Source organism: Trifolium pratense, linkage group LG6 (genome assembly GCF_020283565.1).
Source record: "Trifolium pratense cultivar HEN17-A07 linkage group LG6, ARS_RC_1.1, whole genome shotgun sequence".
Lineage (NCBI taxonomy): Eukaryota > Viridiplantae > Streptophyta > Magnoliopsida > Fabales > Fabaceae > Trifolium > Trifolium pratense.
Window position 1 is genome coordinate 42,553,360 of NC_060064.1, and position 22,581 is coordinate 42,575,940.

Genomic DNA, 22,581 nt, shown 5'->3' on the forward strand with positions numbered 1-22,581 from the left:
ACTTGCACATGAGACAAAAAGTTTTCAGTAATTCAAAATTCGACATTGAAGTAAATAAAATCTGATATAAAAATAGACTAAGATTCTTTCGAACAATTTATTCTAAAAAAATTTATTAACTACTTGAGTATTGATGAATGACAATAATGATATTATGAAAAAGTTTATAGTTGTTGCTCTAATGCGACTTTTGTTGGTTACAAGAGAGAGAAAAAACAGCAAAAGCTAAAAAAATAAAAATGGATTACTCCCTAACAAACGCTACTCCTTCCTTGAGCATCAACAAGGAGAGACAAGTATAACTCAGTCAAGGGTGTATCGAGGATCACAACGATTTTGAAGAAGCTCCCATCTTGGCCAAACAATCTCCACAAGTGTTCCCTTCCCGAAGGGTATGCTCAATCACAACACTCCAATCTTTGCTTATTAATTGCCAAATATTATGTATCTCATTTGCGAATCTATGATGCAGGGACACACCCTCTTTAATCAAAGTAACAACTTACAAGGAGTATGAGAAACAAGCTATATTCCTAAAGCCATACTCTAGTGCGACTGATGATGGTTTATTTTGGTGTTATTCATAATAATGATGGTGAAGAATTTATCTTGGTTTTTACTTTTTGCAAAATATGAGTGCTTCTTAGTGCTGAACTTTTGACCTTGTGATCGGAGTGAGGTTGGGGTTGGTGAGGGTTGTTTTTAGTCTTTTTTTCGTACTTAATATTTTTTTTTTGTATTTTATTGGATTAAATATATTTTTCGTCCCTATAAAATAAAATTACTTGTTTTCATTTCTATAAATATTTGTATGTTGTTTTTTAGTCCTAATTACATTTTTTTAACATAATATAAACTTATTATCTTATTTTTTGGTAAAAAAAGTCATAAACTTATTATTTGACATGATATATATATATATTTACGGTAAGACTCACCTTAAAATGAACATAATAAATTGGTGATTATGAATTAAAATAAAAATAAAATCTAGGGGATAAAAACGTGATCTTATTTTATAGAGACGAAAATCAAAATTCCCTAATTTTAGAGACAAAACATATTTAATCTTTTTTTTTTCATCATCAGTATTCAATCTAACCGCCTAATCTGATATTTAACCCTATTTTATTTAATTAGAATTTACACTTAATCTTTTATATTATAAGCTTGTATACACAAGCAAACCCTAAACCCTAATTTGTTTTCTTTATTTTCCCTCCATTTTATCTTACAATTTTTATTAAAAAATAATACAATTTTGTCTTGACTAGGATTCAAACCTACAACCCTTCAATGCAAGGCAATATTTTCAACCACTATGGCAAGTATACCAATTATGAATAAAATTATGTGCAATAATTGATAAACACCATCGATTTTAAAAGTATATCATATCAAAATTATTGTTGACTATATTATTCATCACGAAATATTTTTATGTCTTTCCTGATCAATGTTTTTTTTCTACCGGATCATAAATCTAGAGAGTAATTATCATGTGAGATTTGGAAAGTTATTATCACGTGTAATTTGGAAAGTTATTATCAAACTTAATTCTGCTAAATCAATTTTTTTTGCAATACAACCAAACACAACCATGGTCATGTCACTAATCACATTCATTATTTTGATTTTAACATTGCAGATTTAATATTAACCAATGATCAATTGATACAATATGCACTAGCAAACCAATTGTGATTTAAATTATGTCCACAGTGTTAAGCTCCATCAACTTTCATAGGAAAGATTTCATACGACAATTAAGCACCATAAATTTTCATTGCACAATTTAAACAATTAAAAACCGATAATCTCTTATCTCTTATATTATAAGCTTGCTAACATAAGTTAACCCTAAATCAAATTTTTTCCCCTCTCATTTTCTCTTTCTTTTTATTGCAGCTTTATATTAAAAAAAATACATATTTGTTTACGATAGGAATCGAACCCGCATCCCTTACTTACAATAAAACATTTCAACCGCTAAAACATGTGCTTCAATTATGAAAAAATTTAGGAATCCTAATATGTTAACCCTATTTTCAATAAATTTGAACGGCAGGATTAATCACAATTTTTATTTATTTATGGATGTCTACTTAAGTTTATGTTCTTGATTGTGTCTTTAATTTTTTTTTAACCTTTAATTATCATAAATATTTTAACCTTTAGTTATCAGCAATTTTTATTAATAAGTAAACAAAACGATGGGGTTCCAAAATTATTTAAAAAATATATAAAATATAAAATAAGCACGTAAACAAATATAGAATAATTAGTTCATGAAATTCCCTATAATACTCTTATTAAAAATGCTCTTAGAATTTTTGTATTTTATTTTTTATTGTTACATATTACTGCTAATTAGACCCATGCACCGCATGGGTCAAAATTCTAGTTAATATAAGTGAATTCACTACAAAAATACCTCAATTTATTGGTGGATTCAAATAATACTTATTGGCGGCCTAAACCCTCAGTAAGTGAGAAAAAACCCTCACAAAATTAATTTTTTTTTTTAAAGGATGTACTAACTTAGTGGCGGCTTTGGCAGCCAATAAATTGACATGAACTTAGTGACGGCTTTGGCCGCCGGTAATAAGGAATTAAAAAAATAATTAAAATCTTATTATTTTTTGTTGTAAGCTGTGATACTGATACACAACATAGAAGCTTTAAAGTTTAAACATATGTAGAAGCTCTCATCTCTCCTTCTCAAATTTCTTTTTGTTTCATCTCCATTCACCATCACCAACTACCTCTCATCCCCTCTCTTTCTACAATTACGCTGCAACACACAAGAAAAACATCAAAAGCTCTCATCTCTCTACATTTTAAACCCAATATCACCACCATTATTAATAACAACAACACCATCACCGCTGCCAGAGATCTACAGATCTGTCTTGCATCTTTTTCTTCACTGGCCAAACCCTCCAACTCTGTTGTCGAAAGCAAAGGTCCGGTTGTAAACATGGGGAAGAAGAAGGAGCGGCTGAATCTAGATGCAGACATGAAGCTCACAGTAACAAGAAAAAGAACAAAAAGACATGAAGCCCACACTATCAGCATAGTCGTTCCTCCTTCTCATCATATCTGTCTTGCTTTTTTTTTTTTCGCTGGATAAACCACTGTCATCAGATCTGCTCCTTCAATTGGCTCTCAACGGAGTTTTTTATTTTTTACTAGTAATTACAGTTAATTAATTGAATAAGGGGGCAGAATAATATTAAAATAAAATAAATAAATAAAGGTACGCGGATTACCGACACACTCAACCTGGCACGCTGTACATTACTGATAAACGTGAATAAAGTAGGCATATTTAGTGGCGGTTTACACGCCAGAAAAATTAAAGAACAACTGTACACAACTTTTTGGCGGTTTAGGCCGTCAATAAAATTACCAACGAGCATTTTACCGACGGATTTTGGCCGCCAGCTGGCCGCCAGTAAATTGATGTTTTTTGGCGGTTTTTGACACTTTGAGAGGGTTTTTGGCCCTCAATAAATCATGTTTTTCTTGTAGTGATTTAGGAAACTCAAATGTAGAGACGCTGATCCTACTTAGTAACATCCTATTTATACGTTATCTTTCCCAATGTATGAAACCTGTTCCAATTTTTTTGTAGTAATAATCTAAAGATAAATGGTAAAAAGGTGGAAGACCATTTCAGTATTTATATATCTGACGATGATCATAACGAAAGAAGAAAAAAATGTAATCAAACTAAATCAGTCCACTAATCATGCGATCCTTTCTGATTAAGGGGTTAGTTTACAATATTATGTCTCACACCCAAACGAATTCATGCTGTTACAAATAGCAAAATATGGCAACCTGAAATTTTCTATGTTGGATTGGATGTGCTTAAAAAAATATTTCTTGTGGTTCTTAGTATAAGAAAAAATTTGTTTTTTAGATACATTGAAAAATTCCGGTGTAATTTGATCTCTCCCCTATATATATATATATAGGCTAAATTGCAGTTTTGGCCCCCCACGTTTCATAATTGTGCGATTTTGGCCCCCCACGTTTTAAATGTGCGATTTTGGCCCCCACGTTTCAAATGTGCGATTTTGGTCCCCACGTTTGCCCCCTTTTGCATTTCTTGGTCCTCGTTGACTATTTTGACCAAAAAATTGATGACATGGAATTTTTTTACACGTGTCTTAATTGTATTGGCCAACCAAAATTTATTATTATTATTATTTTTTTAAAAAAAGGATAGGTCACGTGACTTTTTCAAGAACATTATTCTCCACCACAAATATTATGTTGATGCACTTGCTTCTACCAAATTCTCATTAATTGGTTTCAAGAATTGATTATGCTATATTGAAAAATCAGAATCTAAAAAATTGGTCTCATTAATTGGTTTAACAAAAAAATCATAATTCAAAATATTTCAAATTCAAAATATTCATTCATTATACAAAAGGACATTGCCTAATGCCTAATGACTTGTATGTTCTTGCCAAATCAAAATATTTAGTAAATTAAACATTACAAAATAGGTAAATACAGAAACATATAACTAAGATTTGTTTGTTGATTGTTGTGTGCCTATTGCATCTTCATTTTTCTTCTTCCTCCCCTTTTTGGCTCCTCCTTTTTTTGCATTTGAAGTAGTAGCATTCTGGCCTTGGACATCAGCTGCCTGACCAGTTTGAGCAGCATGTTTAGCACTTTGTGCACCAATTTGTGCAGTAGAATTCACACCAGTTTGTGGAGTAGTATTCACACCAGTTTGTGAAGCATTTTTAGCACTTTGTGCACTAGTTTGTGCAGTAGTATTCACACCAGATTGAGCAGTATTTTTAGCACTTTGGGCACCAGTTTGTGCAGTATAATTCACACCAGTTTGTGCTTCAGGGTGCTTGATAGATGTGTTTGACTACAAAAAATAAAACTCACAAATTAGTAATTGAACAAACATAACAAACTTATCAAATTTTATACAAACTTAAATTACCTTGTTTCCACCTATTGGTATAACTATGTCAGCTGCTGTCTTTCCCTTGCAAGATCTTTTATCGTGTCCCACTCTTTTACATCTATTACATGTCACAGTCCCTATAACTTTCTTCATTCTTTTGGGATTTGGTTCTGTTGGTGTAAGCCCTAGAGGCCAATTATTTATAATTGCATGATACTTGTATTGGATAATTTACTTATTAAATAAAGGCTTTTCTTTATTATGTTTATGTGTTAAATAATAATAGAGTCCCTAGAATAGTAAGTTCATTGAATGGAACGTTAAGTGTGACTTAATCGTGAGAGTCCATTACACATAAGAACACTATTCTTAAAACATCCGTAGTCGAGCTTTAATGTGAATTGGGATAACATCAAAACATAGAGACTATTATGTTGGTAGACTGATGATCACATCTCACGGATCATAGATAAAGAGTTATCAAGTCTTCACATAGATATAAATATTAAGAATAATATTTATATCGGATTGACCCACCATGAGAATACTACATAGTATGTTATGAAATGTCATAGGATATTCTCATAGTGATAAGTGGTGTATTCCACCCTTCGACCTGAAACCACTATGTTCCCTAGATGTAGGAGTGTAGTACTTTGTCGCCATTCAAAGTTATCCGTAACAGGATGACTATAAAGTTGGTTGATGGGTATTCCACGAATCATGCTAAGGGACATGAGTGACCTAGATGGAATTTACCCCCCCTACATAACAGGAGATATGTCTATGGGCCCAATATTGAACTTAACAATGGTGACGTACTATGCCTTGTGTTCAATATAGACATAAGGGTAAAAGGGTAATTATACACATGAGTTTTATCACGGAAAGGTTTGTCAGATCACGTGACATTCTTGTGACTTGGGTAGCAGTGATGTGTTGCTAGATACCGCCCACTGTTTATAATATTAAGAATAATATTATTGCCAACGTTATAAGAACCTACAGGGTCACACACATAAGGACAGTCGATATGGAAGAAATAAGTAAGACTTATTTTGAGGGTGCGATTAGTGAAAAACGGTTTTGGGCTTAAGAAGACCAAACACCGTTTGGCCCAACTGACCACACAAGAAACTCTATAAATAAGAAGCTTGTGTAGTTCAGTGAGGGCTTGCTTTTTCACAATTCGTTTTTCAGAGAAACCTAAAGCTCTGAAACCCTAACCGCACTTCCTAAGCCTTCATCTTGTAGCAGCTAGCACTGAAAGTTGAAGACCTGTTCGTGTCGTGTGGACTAGCTAGAGGTGCTGCCGTCGTGTGGTGCTTGTGATCAACGAATAGAAGCAAAGAGTTTGCTGTTTCAGTTCACCAAAAGGTATAACGTTTAACCCTGATCATGACCATTCGCAAGGATCCATTGAAGGAAAAATTTAAAATTCCGCTGCGTTTTACACTCTGTTTTTAACACGATTTTCCTTCAAGTTCATCATTTGCCTTTCTTCTAGCTTTTTCTGGTCTTCCTGGTGCCCTCCTAACATATGGAGGTTGAATTGGTAACCCTTCAACATTTGGTCAAAGTTTGGGTCCATTGTTAGGCAAAATGATGTTGTTGTAGCAATCCACAAATGTTGTTTTCCTCATGATGAAACCAGTTAAATAATAAATGTCATTAAATCCTTGAAAATATGTACCAGAACTAAAGGCTCAAGATACAATAACTATACCTATACCAGTGAGCAAGAAAATCCTCTGGTTTGGTGTTATTAAACCACAAACAACTTATAGCATGCACACATGGTATTCCAGATAATTCCCACCTCCTACAAGCACATGTCTTTTCTACCAAGTTGACCACATATTGATCTATGCCATTAGACACAGAAAATATCGATTGTTTCAAGTCTCCAGACCACGTAGGCGTCCAACCGTCGGCATATTTCTTAGACTTTTCCAATCTCTTTTGTATTATAGGACATGTCTCCCCACCGTACCTAAGCATGTAGTCTCTAAGACCATGAGCAATGGTTGTGTTGAACCATTCTCAACATGAAATAAGTAGTGCAATGGTTGTTTAAATTGGTGTTGAAGATGAGTTGGAAGAGAGAGATGTTGAAAAAACTCAACTGTGTTGAAGCACTGAGCAAGGGGACACGTGGCCTGCGTTTTGTGGCTGAAATGAGGCGCGTGTAACACACGCGCGCAGGAGGAGAGTGCGCTTGCTTTCATGCGGAGAGAGAAAGTGGTGGTGATAAGATTCTGCCACGTGGCCGGCTGCGATTGGCTGGCCGGATTTTTATCCCTTTAATACTTTGAACTCAATTATTTCGTTGCAAATAAATTTTTTATTTTTTTATTTTTTCACCAAAATTCATGATTTTTTTTTGTCTATAAATAGAGACTTGGTTCATTTGATTTGGACACAAAAAAAAAAATCGATTTTTTCACTATATTACTCTTATTATTATCTTTCTATTAGTGTTAATCTTGAAGTATTAGTTTTTTTTTTGTGAAGTGGATCTCAATAATCATTTCAACCGCCAAAATTCTTCTAATTATCCCAACAATTATCAAAATCCCAACAATTTTCAAAATCTCAACAATTATCAAAATCGCACTAATTACGTTACTTGTGTATTGTATTTTAAATTAAGTTACGATGATTTGTATCGTATAAATTATTTAAATAAATTAAGTTAAGTGTTAATTATTTTAATTTAATTTTAATCGATAATTGTAATTTTATTTAATCATAAAAACAAAAATATAAATTTAAATAAGAATATGAAATAGAAAGTGGTGGGGTAGAGAAAGTGGTGGGGTAGGGTGTTGAATAGAAAAACCATTGGAGAGGGTAAAAGTTGAATGTGTGTTGAATGATTAGGTGGAAGAAAGAGAAAATGATATGGAGTGAAAAAGTGGGTGTTGAATGTATTTTGGTGTTGAAACCATTGTACATAGTCTAACTATCCTACTAGTCATGTAGTATTTCAAACCCTCCACAAGAGATATTATAGGCTTGTCCCTATATTCCAAAATAGCCTTATTAAAAGCCTCACACATATTATTGACCTGCAAGTCACATTGTGTGCGAGTACTATAAGCAGACCTGGACCACATTATTGACCTTCATTCAGTTTCTTCATATTTTCCATTGCCTTTTCCCACTCAGGAACTGTGGTAGCTCTTGCAGCAATCCATAGAGACTGCTTCATTTGTTCACCTGGATACTTCTTCCTCAAATTGCCATAAAGGTGTTTAACACATAACCTATGTTCCACATTAACAGCAACTGACTTCAAAGTATCAACCAATCCCTTTCGAACATAATACAAATATCATTAAGTTAATAATTTAATGAAAAAACTAGAAAAAAAACTGAATAACAATATAAAATTGACAAATACCATTAAATTATTATAGGTACCTTCTGTTGGTCCGAGATGAAAGACCATCTTCTATGCATGATGCTATTGAGGTCTTCCAAGAGTAATTGAATAAACCATGCCCATGAATCTTTAGTTTCAGCCTCAACAATAGCAAAAGCAATTGGACACATTTGATTATTTCCATCTTTCCCAACAGCAGTTAGTAATTGACCACCATACAAACCCTTTAAAAAACAACCATCCAACCCAATTAGAGGTTTACAACAAGTAACAAATGCTATTTTACAAGCCTTAAAGCATACATACATCCTTGAAAAAATAGGCCCCTCCACACCCATTTCACTCTTGATTATAATTGTGCTTCCTGGATTACTTCTAATTAGTTCATCTCCATAACTCCTCAGATTCCTATATTGATCTATACAGCCTCCTTCAATCATTTTTAAGGCTCTTGTTTTAGCTCTATAAGCTTGATATATGCTAAGCATCACACTCCATTTAGTTTGAGCTTCTTCTTGCAATGCTCTAATTTTCATGTTTGGTGTATGTCTCAAGATACCCACAAACCCCTTTGCTAACCATTTGGTCTTTGCTTGCCTATTCTTGCCATTCCTATGACATGTACGTGTTTTCTCTAAACTAACAACTTGGTAAAAGTTCTTGTGGTTACCCTTACTAACTCTCATATAGAAAGAATAACCTTCTACACACTTAACAACAATCCGTTTTTTCTCATTTTTGTGCATATAGACATTTTTGTTAGATAATACACCATAATCTTTGACAGCCTTTCTAACAAGTTCAACAGTAGCAAAAGTTTGTTCTAACTTTATATTTGGGATATTTAGTCTTAATATTGTCTTCATCACTAGTTTCCACAATATCCCCTCCTGGTCTCACATTAGCAGCACTGATTAGAGTTGGATCTTGAGTCACATCTGGTAGTATATTTGTCCAGTTCCAGTCTTCATCATAGTCACTATCTTCAAATTCCAACTCTTCACTATTGGCATCAACATGATCATCTACTTGAGCATCATCATCTAATTCAGTATCATCATCATACTCATCACTATATTCCTCATCAAATTCACCTCCAAAGTTAGTATCAATACCTTCCTCACCTAAACCTTGTTCAGTTGCACCTTTACCTACTTCAACTAAACCCTCAACTAATTCAGCAGAGTATGGTTCAGAAGTTTCCAGAAATATATCACCATACTCATGACCCTTGTTTATAAAGGTAATGAGATCCTTGTCACTATGCAGTTGTCTGAGACCACATGAAAATCCTTCAACATGGTGTAAATACCACAGTGGGGTGTTTGGTGGGTACCCTAAATCTCTTACTAACTGACAGAATGTTATTGTTGATATGGCATCTATGTCAAAATTACCCTTAACCTCATAAGTTTCACCTCTTATATATGCTGGCTCAGGGTCTGACACAAAGTAGCCTTTGTGGTGTAACCTTATCTTTATCATGTGCACTTTGGCACGCCTATATGGAAGAACACAAACAATAAATATTCATACAATTAACACTATAGACAGAAAACAATATTAAAAGAGGTTGCACATTGACCCACCTACTTTATTCAATATTTTTTCCAATAAAGATATAAAATACAAAGAGTTAACAAATACCAATCTTATCCAATATTTTTTCCAACGAACGAAGTAACACCTACTTAAAATACAAAGATAAAGAACAAAAGCAAGGCCAACCATCACAGGGGGAAAAATCAAGCACAAAGTAAAGAAGCAAACTTACTTTGATACAAATGTGTTAGGTATTGCGGTTCCACTTCCTCCACCACCGTCGAAAGCCATTAACGAGACCTATGTCTGCTTCATGTTCTGCTCTTTTCTTAATCGCAATTTTGGTTAGAAAACCACCCTAACATCTGATTGCTAAATTAAGGCTTTTTATTGTTGTTATTTATAATTTGTCAAAAAAAAAAAAATTAACCCCCAAAAAAAAAAAATCACGTGACCTTTTCTTGATTATTATTTTTTTTAAAAAAATAATAATAAATTTTGGTTGGCCAATACAATTAAGACACGTGTAAAAAAAATTCCATGTCATCAATTTTTTGGTCAAAATAGTCAACGGGGACCAAGAAATGCAAAAGGGGGCAAACGTGGGGACCAAAATCGCATATTTGAAACGTGAGGGGCCAAAATCGCACAATTATGAAACGTGGGGGCCAAAATCACACATTTGAAACGTGAGCGGCCAAAATCACACAATTATGAAACGTGGGGGCAAAAACTGCAATTTAACCATATATATAAGATTCCTTAATTTATACCCACCTGAAAACATAAATGTGTAAAAGTTCACCTTTTTTTGCAAAGTTCACCTTTTACAAACAACAATACCGTGTCATGTACTCCCTCCGTCCCAAAAAGAATGACCCAGTTGACCGAAACACGCATGCCAATGCATAACTTTGGCGACTAATATCTTTAATTGTATAATAGTAAAAATTATAAAAAATTGATATTTTGAAAATACTCATCGAGACGAATCTAACAACATCTTATATGTTAATATTTATTTTTATTTATTAGTAGAAAAATATGGTCAAAACAATATATATGAATAGTGCATATATTCAAAATGGGTCATTCTTTTTGGGACGGAGGGAGTATCTATTAACCAAACTGGGAAATGATTACCTCCCTTGCAAATTTGACGGGAGAGGGAGCAATTTCTATATCCACCGTTCAAATGTTAGATCTCTTTTATTGGATTTTTTATTTTATAATCTATTGGTCTAAATTTCCAACTCTCTCAAACGGTAACATAACTAGCTTCTCTACTGTCAAAACCCAAACACTTGCTACTCTCTCACACACTTCACAACCAATTCTTTCCATCTCTCTCTGAAAGTGAACCGTCTCTTCTCTCCCAAGCAAACCGTTCTCCGATTCGATAGATTCTATTGGATAATCCCATGCAACAAAGGTTTTTCCTTCTCTCTCTATTGAAACTTTCTTCTTAGCAATTATTTTTCCAATTTTTCTGTTGTTCTATTTTTAATTTGTTGTTACTTTGATTTAGGGTTTTGAATTTCTGTGTTCTTCCCCCTTTTCTGTTTTTCTTTGAATCTGATTTAGAACAAAACCCTTTTCTTTAATTTGTTGTTCGATTTGTGTTCATAGGGTTTCGGTTGGATCCGAGAAAACCCGAACTCAACGGTAAGACTCGCTTTTCTCAAAACCCAAACGCTCATTACTCTCTTTCTATTCTTTCCAACTCTCTCTCTCTCTCTCTCTCACTCTCGTCTTCTCTCAAAACCCAAACGCTCTCTTCTCTCAAAACCCAAACTTTCTATATGACTCTTTGATTGTTAAAATCAAGAATTGTCAATTCTCTTATATGACCTAGCATCTTAATAGAACTTTTCATTTTTTGATATTGATCCTTTTATCTGCAATACACTCTCTCTAAATAATATAACACCGTGTTTTTAATCTATATATTGATCCTGTTGCATTTGTTTTAGGATATGGCATGTGACACTTTTTTGAAAATAGTTCAGAAGTGCAAGCGAAAGTTTATGATCACCCAGGTAATAAGGGCTGTAATTTCCTCTCTTTCCTATTCCCTTGAATTCAAAAAATAAAACGAGACTAATATTTTTCCCACAATTCTTCCATATATATTATGTATGTGATGTGATATAATCCATAACTGTCAAGGTAATTGCTATTTCATGTTGGTGAAAATGAGCCATTTGTATCTGAACTTCTTCTATCACAACGGGTTAAAAGAGTAAAAATGTCAATCACAAATGTAGAGTCCCACAACCTCAATAAACTAACCTTAATCTAAATTGAAACCTCTTAATCTAACTCTTGTTGCATTAAAATGCTTACTTCAGTTAATGATAAAAAAAAGTGTGCTCTTGTGACAAGGGCCGAGATCCCGAGTTGGTCGTGCTAAATAACTCTTTCTCAGTCTCAGGCAATATTAACGGTCATCAGAGTTTGGTTCCCTGTGTTAAGGACCATCTTTTCACACCATTGCAGTGAAGGTAACGAGTTATGCGTTTGTCTTATTTGTGATAATGTAATGTGCAATTCGAAATTTAGCTTCGCTAATGTTCTTGTATGCTTAATTACTGTTTGGCAAATAGGCATGTGAAAATGCATTGTAGTGCATTGGCAATAATGATGTTGAAAAGCTTTGAAGAAACACATTTTCTGAACAATTTGAGTTTAACTGTATTGCAATTCAAGAAGGTATTTGATTCTATGGTTTTTTACAATTTGCACATTTTCTGTGTCATGTATTGATTTCTTAATTTACTTCTTGTTTTTTAGGCAGAGAATCTTATGCTGAAGAGCGACAAAAACAAAGAGGTAAATTTCTTTAGGTCATATGCAATTTTTTGTATCATTAAAATGTTGGCTTTAGATTACTAACTATGGTTTTAACTTGGAAATGAAGTATCTCCCGATTGAAGGTTTGAATGCATTTAATAAGGCAACTGCAGAACTGTTACACGGAGCAGACAATCCAGCAATCAAACAACATAGAGTATGTAGTGGATTTAGAAGATATAATTGCTTTGAAGGATGTAACATTTATTCGTTGTCAGATCATAGAAACAAACAAGAAAGAAATCAATATTTTTCTTTTTACTTTTCACCCAGGTTGCCACTGTCCAAGGTCTTTCAGGATCTGGTTCTCTGCTACTAGGTGCAGCACTGATAGAACGATATTTTCCCGGGGCAAAAGTTTTGATATCAAATCCTACATGGGATGTGCATTTTTGTTCCTTTCTCTGTTTAACCTGGTCATGAGTTTTGTTTCAAGGGAGTTCGTACCTGTTAACGTTGTTATCTTTCAGGTAATCACAAGAATATTTTCAACGATGCTGGAGTACCATGGTCCCAGTACCGATTTTATGACACCAAAACAGTTGGGTTGGATTTTGAGGGCATGATAGAAGATATAATAAAGGTTACATCTCGATCCAATATTTAGATAGTGAAACCAATCATACTTTTATATGATACTTTTGTATTAGAAAAGTATATTGGTTGAAAGAAATTATGTCTCTCATCTTCCTACTAAATGAGGTCTTTTTCAAGCATATTGTTATAACTCAAAGTTGGATTTCTAAGGAATGATCCATTTTTTCTGCCTTGAGGATTTCTAATTTCAATAGGAATTGTTGCTCACAAATCTCATACATTGAACTTTGTTAGATACCTGAATGTAGTTAGAAAATGTCATATAATGTGAAGTAATACACTTCTTTGGTTGGGTATTATTGACATGTATCGTTGCTCCTGAGTGGAATTTGGCCTCTCTTGGCAGTAAGCTTCCTGTCATGGTCCTCTATCAGTCATAAGATGGATCTTGGGTCTACCCAACTCGATGACACCCTCCCCTCCTCTTATGATTACATATCGAGTATGAGGGGAGCGAGTCGAGCAAGGCCAGATTGGGCCGAACGGTGGAGAACATAACATATGGGCCAGGTGTAGAATAATATTATAACCATTGTGCACTTGTGTAGAATCTATGGGTTCAAGTTCAACAGTACTTGTTCTCCTTGTACCATCTATACAGGATGCTAACCGTGCTTTTTTTCCCCCTTAGGTAATGGTAAATATCTAGATTCTTTAAACATTGTTTTAGTTTTACTCAAATCAGATAACAAAAATTGCACTTCAGCGGCGCAAGAGTTTTCAATGCTGTCTTGGCGGAGTTGTTAGCAAATGGATTGAAAAATGCTCAAAATGTATGACAACATTAATGTATGATCATGGTCCTAGTTATCAAAAGATAAGGGCGTCTTTTTTACTTTCCTTTTTCAAATTATCTCTATTCTCTACAGTTTTTAGTCTGATGGTTGTGCACTTTGCTATGTACTTGCTTTTATCTTTTCAATTGTTTTCACTTTAACTTTGTTAGGAATTTTGTATTTTTAAATGTGTTGTTTCCTTTTGTAGATCATAATGAATAATTTCGCATGAATTCCTTGTTTATGCTCACTTTTTTAGTGTTTTTAGTTGTTTTCCAACTCAATTGGTTGCTTCAGGAAGTAGATATGTAGTGGCTAGGATTCGAACATGAGATTTCACTCTCCTCCACATTTAAAATTTGTTAGTCTAATATTTCTAGCTGCTTAAGCCAAATAAATAATACTCCATCCTGTCCGATATATAATCAATTTTTAACTTTTTAGGTTCATTCAATTATTAATATGTGTTCAAAATATTGGCCAGATACATTAATAATTGAATGAACCTAAAATGTGAAAATTTGTGAGACTGGAGGGAGTAGAAGAAAACTGAATTATTGATATACAATGTTGCAAAATGTATTAAATTGTCCTGTGAATCTTGTTACTACTCACTAGAATCCGTAAAAGTTATAATATTAAGGCAACTAATAATATTACCGCCATTCTTTATAGGCCCAATTCCAATTAAGAGTAGTTGTAGAAGCTCAGCTAAACGGTCCCCGTGAGCTTAACTGAATTATATTGCTATATTTTAATGAAAGGTTCAGTATTTTGATTTAATTGTTTTTATATATATTTTTCCATTTTGCAACCCCCCCCCCCCCCCCCCCCCCCCCGCTAAATAGCGTGTTTTTTTGTAGTGCACCACTGGCAGGATGTGTTTGTTGGAGGTCTTAGTCCATTGTTTTGCATCTCAATTACTTGCAAATTAACTTAGCTTACAGTTAAATTGAAAAAAGAAAAACTCAGCAGTGTTTGTTGGTACTTGACTGTGTGAGATTTCTTCTTTCAGGGTTTGTGGTAGATAATTTACCCTGTGGCAAGTTTTCTAAGTTAACATTTTTATTGGCAGAACCGAACTATTTTAAGGAGAGATATCTTTTAATCAAATCTGAATTTTTGTTGTCATTATTATTATTATTACTATAATTATTATTATGACCATCATCATCGTTGTATTTACTTTTATATAATATAGATGTGATTCTTTTGGTTACTAATTTAGATGTTGTTTTAATGATTATGGAAGATAGTGTGAATTAGTTGTTTTTGAATGTTTGTTGAGACCTTATGAATGAAATTATGCTTTGAGTGACCATAGTATGAACGATTTTAGAAATGCTGAATTATATTTTCAAATTGTTTTGATGTCCTTCTACAGGTTAGTCCATTGTCTTACAGGTCGTATGCAATTTTTTGTATGATTAAACTGTTGGCTTTAGATTACTAACTATGGTTTTAACTTGGAAATGAAGTATCTCCCAATTGAAGGTTTGAATGCATTTAATAAGGCAACTGCAGAACTGTTACACGGAGCAGACAATCCAGCAATCAAACAGCATAGAGTATGTATTGGATTTAGAAGATATAATTGCTTTGAATGATGTAACATTTATTCGTTGTCAGATCATAGAAACAAACAAGAATGAAATCAATATTTTTCTTTTTACTTTTCACCCAGGTTGCCACTGTACAAGGTCTTTCAGGATCTGGTTCTCTGCTACTAGGTGCAGCACTGATAGAACAATATTTTCCCGGGGCAAAAGTTTTGATATCAAATCCTACATGGGATGTGCATTTGTTTTCCTTTCTCTGTTTAACTTGGTCATGATTTTTGTTTCAAGGGAGTTCGTACCTGTTAACGTTGTTATCTTTCAGGTAATCACAAGAATATTTTCAACGATGCTGGAGTACCATGGTCCCAGTACCGATTTTATGGCACCAAAACAGTTGGGTTGGATTTTGAGGGCATGATATAAGATATAAAGGTTACATCCCGATCCAATATTTAGATAGTGAAACCAATCATACTTTTATATGATACTTTTGTATTAGAAAAGTATATTGGTTGAAAGAAATTATGTTTCTCATCTTCCTACTAAATGAGGTCTTTCTCAAGTTCAACAGTACTTGTTCTCCTTGTACCATCTATACAGGATGCTAACCGTGCTTTTTTTTTCCCCTCAGGTAATGGTAAATATCTAGATTCTTTAACCATTGTTTTAGTTTTACTCAAATCAGATCACAAAAATTGCACTTCAGAGGCGCAAGAGTTTTCAATGCTGTCATGGCGGAGTTGTTAGCAAAAGGAATGAAAAATGCTCAAAATGTATGACAACTTTAATGTATGATCATGGTCCTAGTTATCAAAAGATAAAGGTGTCTTTTTTACTTTCCTTTGTCAAGTTATCTCTATTCTCTACAGTTTTTAGTCTGATGGTTGTGCACTTTGCTATGTACTTGCTTTTATCTTTTCAATTGTTGTCATATTATTATTGTTCACCATGTTAGAATATGCTACTTGTCTGTCATGAATCATTATCACTTTTTATTGCATGACCCTTGTATCATATTATAATTCTAACTTTTGCTTAGAGGCTATGTATCTGCAAAAGCCTAACCAAGGAACAAATGGTATTTCTGTTTAAACTTGGCTTGAAATATAATGAAACTTGTCATGCTGCTTGAATCTATGCTAGGCTCATCTCTAATTTAAGTTATTATTCATTAAATTTTGAAATTTCTGGCTATAAGCATGATTGGTATTGTATAATAAAGCCAAATTTTATAAATTGTACTCTAAGCATACTCAAATTTAGCAAAAATACCAGCGTAAGATGATATTGTTATATTTTGTTCTTAATGTCTGATTACTAGTTGGCTTGATTAATGGTTATGCTTGCTGTATTCATTTTCCACACGGTTTCCAAATCTTTTGTTATCTATAACTTGATTCTAGACTTGTGTAACCTTTTTTTCTTTTTTATTTGACTTTTCGAAATCTGAACAGTGTAATTCCATTTGCAGAGACTTCCTTTCCTTTTAGAGAGGATTCTCTATCTTAGTTTTGATGTAATTTCAAATGGTGCGGGGGACTGGCCCAGTAGGTTATATCAATTTTATTCACTTGCAATTTATTTTTAGTGTCTGTTTTTAATTGTAAGGATCTTTTGAATTTTGTAATTGATATATTCTTCAAAATATGTCTTTAAAGACGTTATATTTAAATTATAACACAGGGATGGCGGTTAGTTTGTCCACATTTTACAGCTTTATTGGAATATGAAATCTTCACAGCATTGGTCATGAATGAATAGGTTAGAATTTATTTCAAAAAAGTAACAGGGATGGACTTTTTTCTTAAGAGACCCTTTTTCATTGATGTCTTATGGTAATGCAATTTGCAGGACATGTTAGATTGGGAAGAAGATGCTGATGAGTATATACGGAAGAATTTTCCTTCAGATATTCTTCAAAATATGTGTTTAAAGACGTTATATTTAAAATATAACATAGGGATGGCCGTTAATTTGTCCACATTTTACAGCTTGAACAGTGTAATTCCATTTGCAGAGACTTCCTTTCCTTTTAGAGAGGATTCTCTATCTTAGTTTTGATATAATTTCAAATGGTGCTGGGGACTCGCCCAGTAGGTTATATCAATTTTATTCACTTGCAATTTATTTTTAGTGTCTGTTTTTAATTGTAAGTGTTGGGTTTTTGTATGTTGGCTACATTTTGCAAAAACATATTTTAGCCAAGTGTTGAGACATATGTGCTGACCCCAAGTGTTGTGACAAATGTTGGTACACTTTGGAACAACACCTGTCTGTGTATCTGTGCGCGTCAGCTAGCGGGTTTTAATTTCTACTCAATCTTTTAAAGATTTGATTAAAGAATTGTTTCAAGGTTTCTTACAGAGGAAGGCGCACGTGTTTAATGTGTTTCAGGAGGCAGCCAAACCCTAGTTATATTTTCTAAAGGAATTATATTTTTGGAAAATATATTTTTGTGTTTCAAAAATAGAACTATTATTTTCAAAAATATATCACTGCTGCTGCAATTCTAGAAGCCCTAATTTTGTCTTGAAGCCCAAGTCGTTCTACTACTATAAATACGAAGGCAAACATATGGTTTCAAGCATCTAAAATCGTGTTCTTACAAAGCGTGTGTTATTAGGGTTTTAGAGTGTTAACTGTGAGCCTTTCTTGTATCTCATTGATGCAAGCTTAGAACCTGTGTTTTACTGAGTTGTAATTGTGAACTTCTCCCAAGCTTTGAAGTACGGAGATTGTTCTAGTGTATTGTGTGATTTGCTCGCAAGCTTTTAAGCAAGAGTGAATCTTAGTTTTCATAGGAGTGTGTCTCCACCTTTTGTAATCGTTGAAGTTGATAACAACGCTGAGTGTGTTGTTAAGGTGGGAAGTGGGACGGGGTCTCATATCTAGGACTTCCTAGGTAGAAGTGTCATTGGGTAGTGATTAAGTGAGAAGTTGTAAACGGGTGAGTTTAGCTTCGAAGTAATACTGCTGATAGTGGACTTCATTCCTGGATTGGTATCCCCCAGAGTAGGCAGGTTGGCTGAACTGGGTTAACAACTCTTGTGTGTTATTTACGTTACTGTCTTTATTATTTTGTGTTCTGTGTTCTGTGTATAGACAAGTGTTGACGCAACTTGGTCAACATCTGTCTACTACGTGACAGACAAGTGTTGACACACTTTGATCAACACCTGTCTACTGTGTGCCAAGAATTACAATTGGCATCAGAGCAGGCACCCTGTTCTGAATTTTAGGGTGACCTCCAGGGAAACTTTTTCTGGCAGGTATGGACAAAGAAGGAGGGCTTGTCACCAGACCACCTCTTCTGGTTAGTGCTTCAAATTATGACTATTGGAAGTCTCGTATGATGGCTTTCCTAAAACAAATTGATAGCAAGACATGGAAAGTAGTTCTGAGAGGGTGGACACCACTTGTGAAAATGGACAAAGATGGTAAACCAACTCTTGAGTTGAAACCTGATGAAGAATGGTCCAAAGAAGAGGATGCGCTTGCTCTTGCAAACTCAAAAGCATTATACGCATTGTATAATGGTGTTGACAAGCACATATTCAGACTCATAAAAAAGTGCGTCTCTGCTAAGGAAGCTTGGAACATCCTTGAAACTGTTCATGAAGGTACCTCTAAAGTGAAGATGTCAAGGCTACAACTCCTAACCACTAAGTTTGAGAATCTAAGAATGAATGATGATGAAACCATTCAGGAATTTCACATGACTATACTTGACTATGATAATCAGTTTGATGCCTTGGGTGAAAAGATACCTGAAGAAAAGCTGGTAAGGAAGATGCTTAGGTCTTTACCTAAGAAGTTTGATATGAAGGTCACAGCTATTGAAGAAGCCAAAGATATCACAGAAATGAAGCTGGATGAACTGGTTGGTTCATTACAAACTTACGAGGTGGCTACAAATGAAAGGATGGATAAGAAGACCAAGAGCATTGCCTTTGTCTCGAATTCTGAGGAAGAAGATCAACAGAGTGACACAGAGTCTGAGAATAGCATCTCTGATTCAATGGTTCTTCTAGGAAAACAATTTAATAAGGTGCTAAAAATAATGGACAAACGTCCAAAGACAAGTGCAGCTGACACTGGTCGCAACACTTACAGAAATTTCAGAAAACCTATGTCAGATGAGAAGACAGCTCTTAATAAAAGTGTCCAATGTCTTGAATGTGAAGGGTATGGACACATTAGAACTGAATGTGCAACCTTCTTGAAGAAACAGAAAAAGGGGTTAACTGTTTCATGGTCAGATGAGGACTCTGAAGGAGAAGCTGACACTGCAAAATCTATCCATGCACTGACAGGTGTATGTACATCTGACACTGAATCATGTGATGAGGAGCTAACCTTTGATGAACTTGCTGAGTCATACAAGGAGCTGTGTCTAAGGAGTGAAGAAGTCTGCAGAATCTCAGAAAAACAAAAGGAGACAATCTCAAAGTTGCAAACTGAAAGAATTGTCAATCTAACAAAAATCTCTGAGATTGGTGTCAAGTGTGAAGAAGGGTTGAAAATAATTGAGGAGCAGAAGGCAATCATCGCCAATCTGGAAACAGATAAGCTTGAGCAACTAGCAGAAATATCTAAGCTGAATGAAGAGGTAACTGAATTGAACTCTCATCTTGAGAATCTAAAGAAGCATGTTGTTATGTTATTTAAAGGAACTGACCTAGATGAAATCCTAGAAAAACTACCTACCCCTAGTAGAGCCAAAATAGGCATTGGGTATGAGTATAAAAGTGTTAATAGAATTAAGAATTACAACAAAGATGGAAAATATATGCCTGAGAAAAGTAAGCAACCCTCTCCAACAATGTATGGAAAAATGTCACCACACTTGTCCACCGGACATCATACTACACACAGACAAGTGTTACCACATATGGCTCCACATCGTCAAAGAAGGCAGAATCCTAAATTTATACCAAGGCATAAAAGCAAATATTGTTCATGGAGATGTCATCACTGTGAAAGAAAGGGGCACATAAGACCTTACTGCTATAAGTATTCAAGAGAAACTTGATCCATCCATAACTAATGCAAAGAAGGAGTGGAAACAAAAGGTTGATGTAACCAACACCAAGGGTTGTGTAGCTGAAAGTTGTGAGAAAAGCTTGATTGCTCACACTTCTCTTAGAACCTCATCAAAAGAAGATTGGTACTTTGATAGTGGTTGTTCTAAACATATGACCGGTGTTGAAAAATATTTGATGGATATAAAATCCTATGCAACAAGTTTTGTAACATTCGGAGATGGAGCTAAAGGAGAAATTAAGGGTATAGGAAGGCTGATTGACAATGGTCTACCTAAACTTGAAAATGTTCTTATTGTAAAAGGGCTAACTGCTAATCTAATTAGTATACGCCAACTATGTGATCAAGGCATGCAAGTCAACTTTACAAAAAATGAATGTCTTGTTAGCAATGATGAAGGTGACATCCTGATGAAGGGTGTTAGATCGAAGGATAATTGTTACTTGTGGGTTCCTCTAGAAGAAGTTAATGTATCTACATGTCTCTTAACAAAAGAAGATGAGGTTAAGTTGTGGCACCAAAAACTAGGACATCTTAACCTGAAGAGTATGAAAAGAGGTATATCTGAGGAAGCTATCAGAGGCTTACCAAACTTACAAATACAGGAAGACAACATCTGTGGCGAATGTCAGATTGGCAAGCAAACCAAAGTGTCGCACCAAAAGCTGCAACACTTGTCCACTTCTAGAGTTCTTGAGCCACTACACATGGACTTGATGGGTCCTATGCAAGTTGAAAGCCTTGGAGGTAAGAAATATGTTTTTGTTGTTGTTGATGATTTCTCTAGATACACTTGGGTTAACTTCATTAGGCAAAAATCTGAAACCTTTGATGAATTCAAAGATCTTTGCTTACAACTTCAAAAAGAAAACGATTGTGGTATTTTAAGAATTAGAAGTGACCATGGAAAGGAGTTTGAAAACTCTAAATTTGCTGAGTTTTGTGCTAGCTCTTTACAAAATGGTGTGGTTGAGAGAAAGAACAGAACTTTACAAGAATCTGTTAGGGTTATGTTACATGCCAAAAACCTTCCTTATAAATTTTGGGCTGAAGCTATGAATACTGCATGTTACATCCATAATAGAGTAACATTAAGAACAGGTACTGCAACAACACTGTGTGAACTATGGAAGAACAGAAAGCCTACTGTAAAATATTTCCATGTGTTCAGATCAAAATGTTACATCTTGGCCGATAGAGAACCTAGGAGGAAATTGGATCCCAAAAGTGATGAGGGAATATTTCTAGGTTATTCAACCAACAGCAGAGCCTATAGAGTTTTCAATTCTAGAACGAAAACCATGATGGAATCAATCAATGTCGTAATTGATGATACTGATTTGACAAGTATAGATTCAGCTGAAGAGACAGATGTAGTCACACCTGTCCCAACACCAGATGATGATCAAGCTGAATCTGATTCTGTTCAAGACTTTGAGCCTAATACAGAGAATTTGAGACCAAACAAAGGTCCATCAATCAGAGTTCAGAAGAACCACTCAAAGGAAATCTCTATTAGAAATCCTGACCAAGGAGTTACCATAAGAAGATCTACATATGTAATTCCCAAGAATTTGAAAGAAGAAGCTCAATCTAGAAAATTAAGGGGCAAGCTAAGTATTTGCCTATTTAAAGAATTGTAGCAGTTACTGCATGTAACGCGTGTAACCGCCTCTTTTTCCTCTCTTCATTGTATGGTGCACGCTAATCAAGGGAAATGTGATATGAACTCTTCTCCTAAAGTTAATGTTAATGTTGGTACTTTTGGTAAAGTCATGATTGACTATGTGATTGATTGGCTCAAGAAAACCGTTCTTGAGACTAATGTTGTGCAAGATGTTGACGCATCTTTGGCCCGAGAGAATACACAAGGTGAAA

General features: G+C 34.4%; 1 long non-coding RNA gene across 19 annotated transcripts; it reads left to right on the forward strand.

Annotated features, from left to right (window-relative positions):
- The first annotated feature begins 11,130 nt into the window (after positions 1–11,130).
- On the forward strand, positions 11,131–17,787 carry LOC123889425. 19 transcript variants are annotated; one of them, XR_006802531.1, is made up of 12 exons: positions 11,133–11,307; positions 11,505–11,540; positions 11,849–11,914; positions 12,304–12,379; positions 12,482–12,587; positions 12,669–12,707; positions 12,796–12,885; positions 13,002–15,669; positions 15,786–16,483; positions 17,132–17,211; positions 17,344–17,421; positions 17,512–17,787. It is a non-coding gene; the product is annotated as an uncharacterized LOC123889425 (long non-coding RNA). The 19 variants fall into 19 exon arrangements; XR_006802534.1 differs by lacking the exon at positions 17,132–17,211 and having other exon boundaries at positions 11,134–11,307; positions 12,227–12,379; positions 13,002–14,865; positions 14,965–15,669; XR_006802524.1 differs by lacking the exon at positions 17,132–17,211 and having other exon boundaries at positions 11,134–11,307; positions 15,786–16,092; positions 16,292–16,483.
- Positions 17,788–22,581: the final 4,794 nt, after the last annotated feature.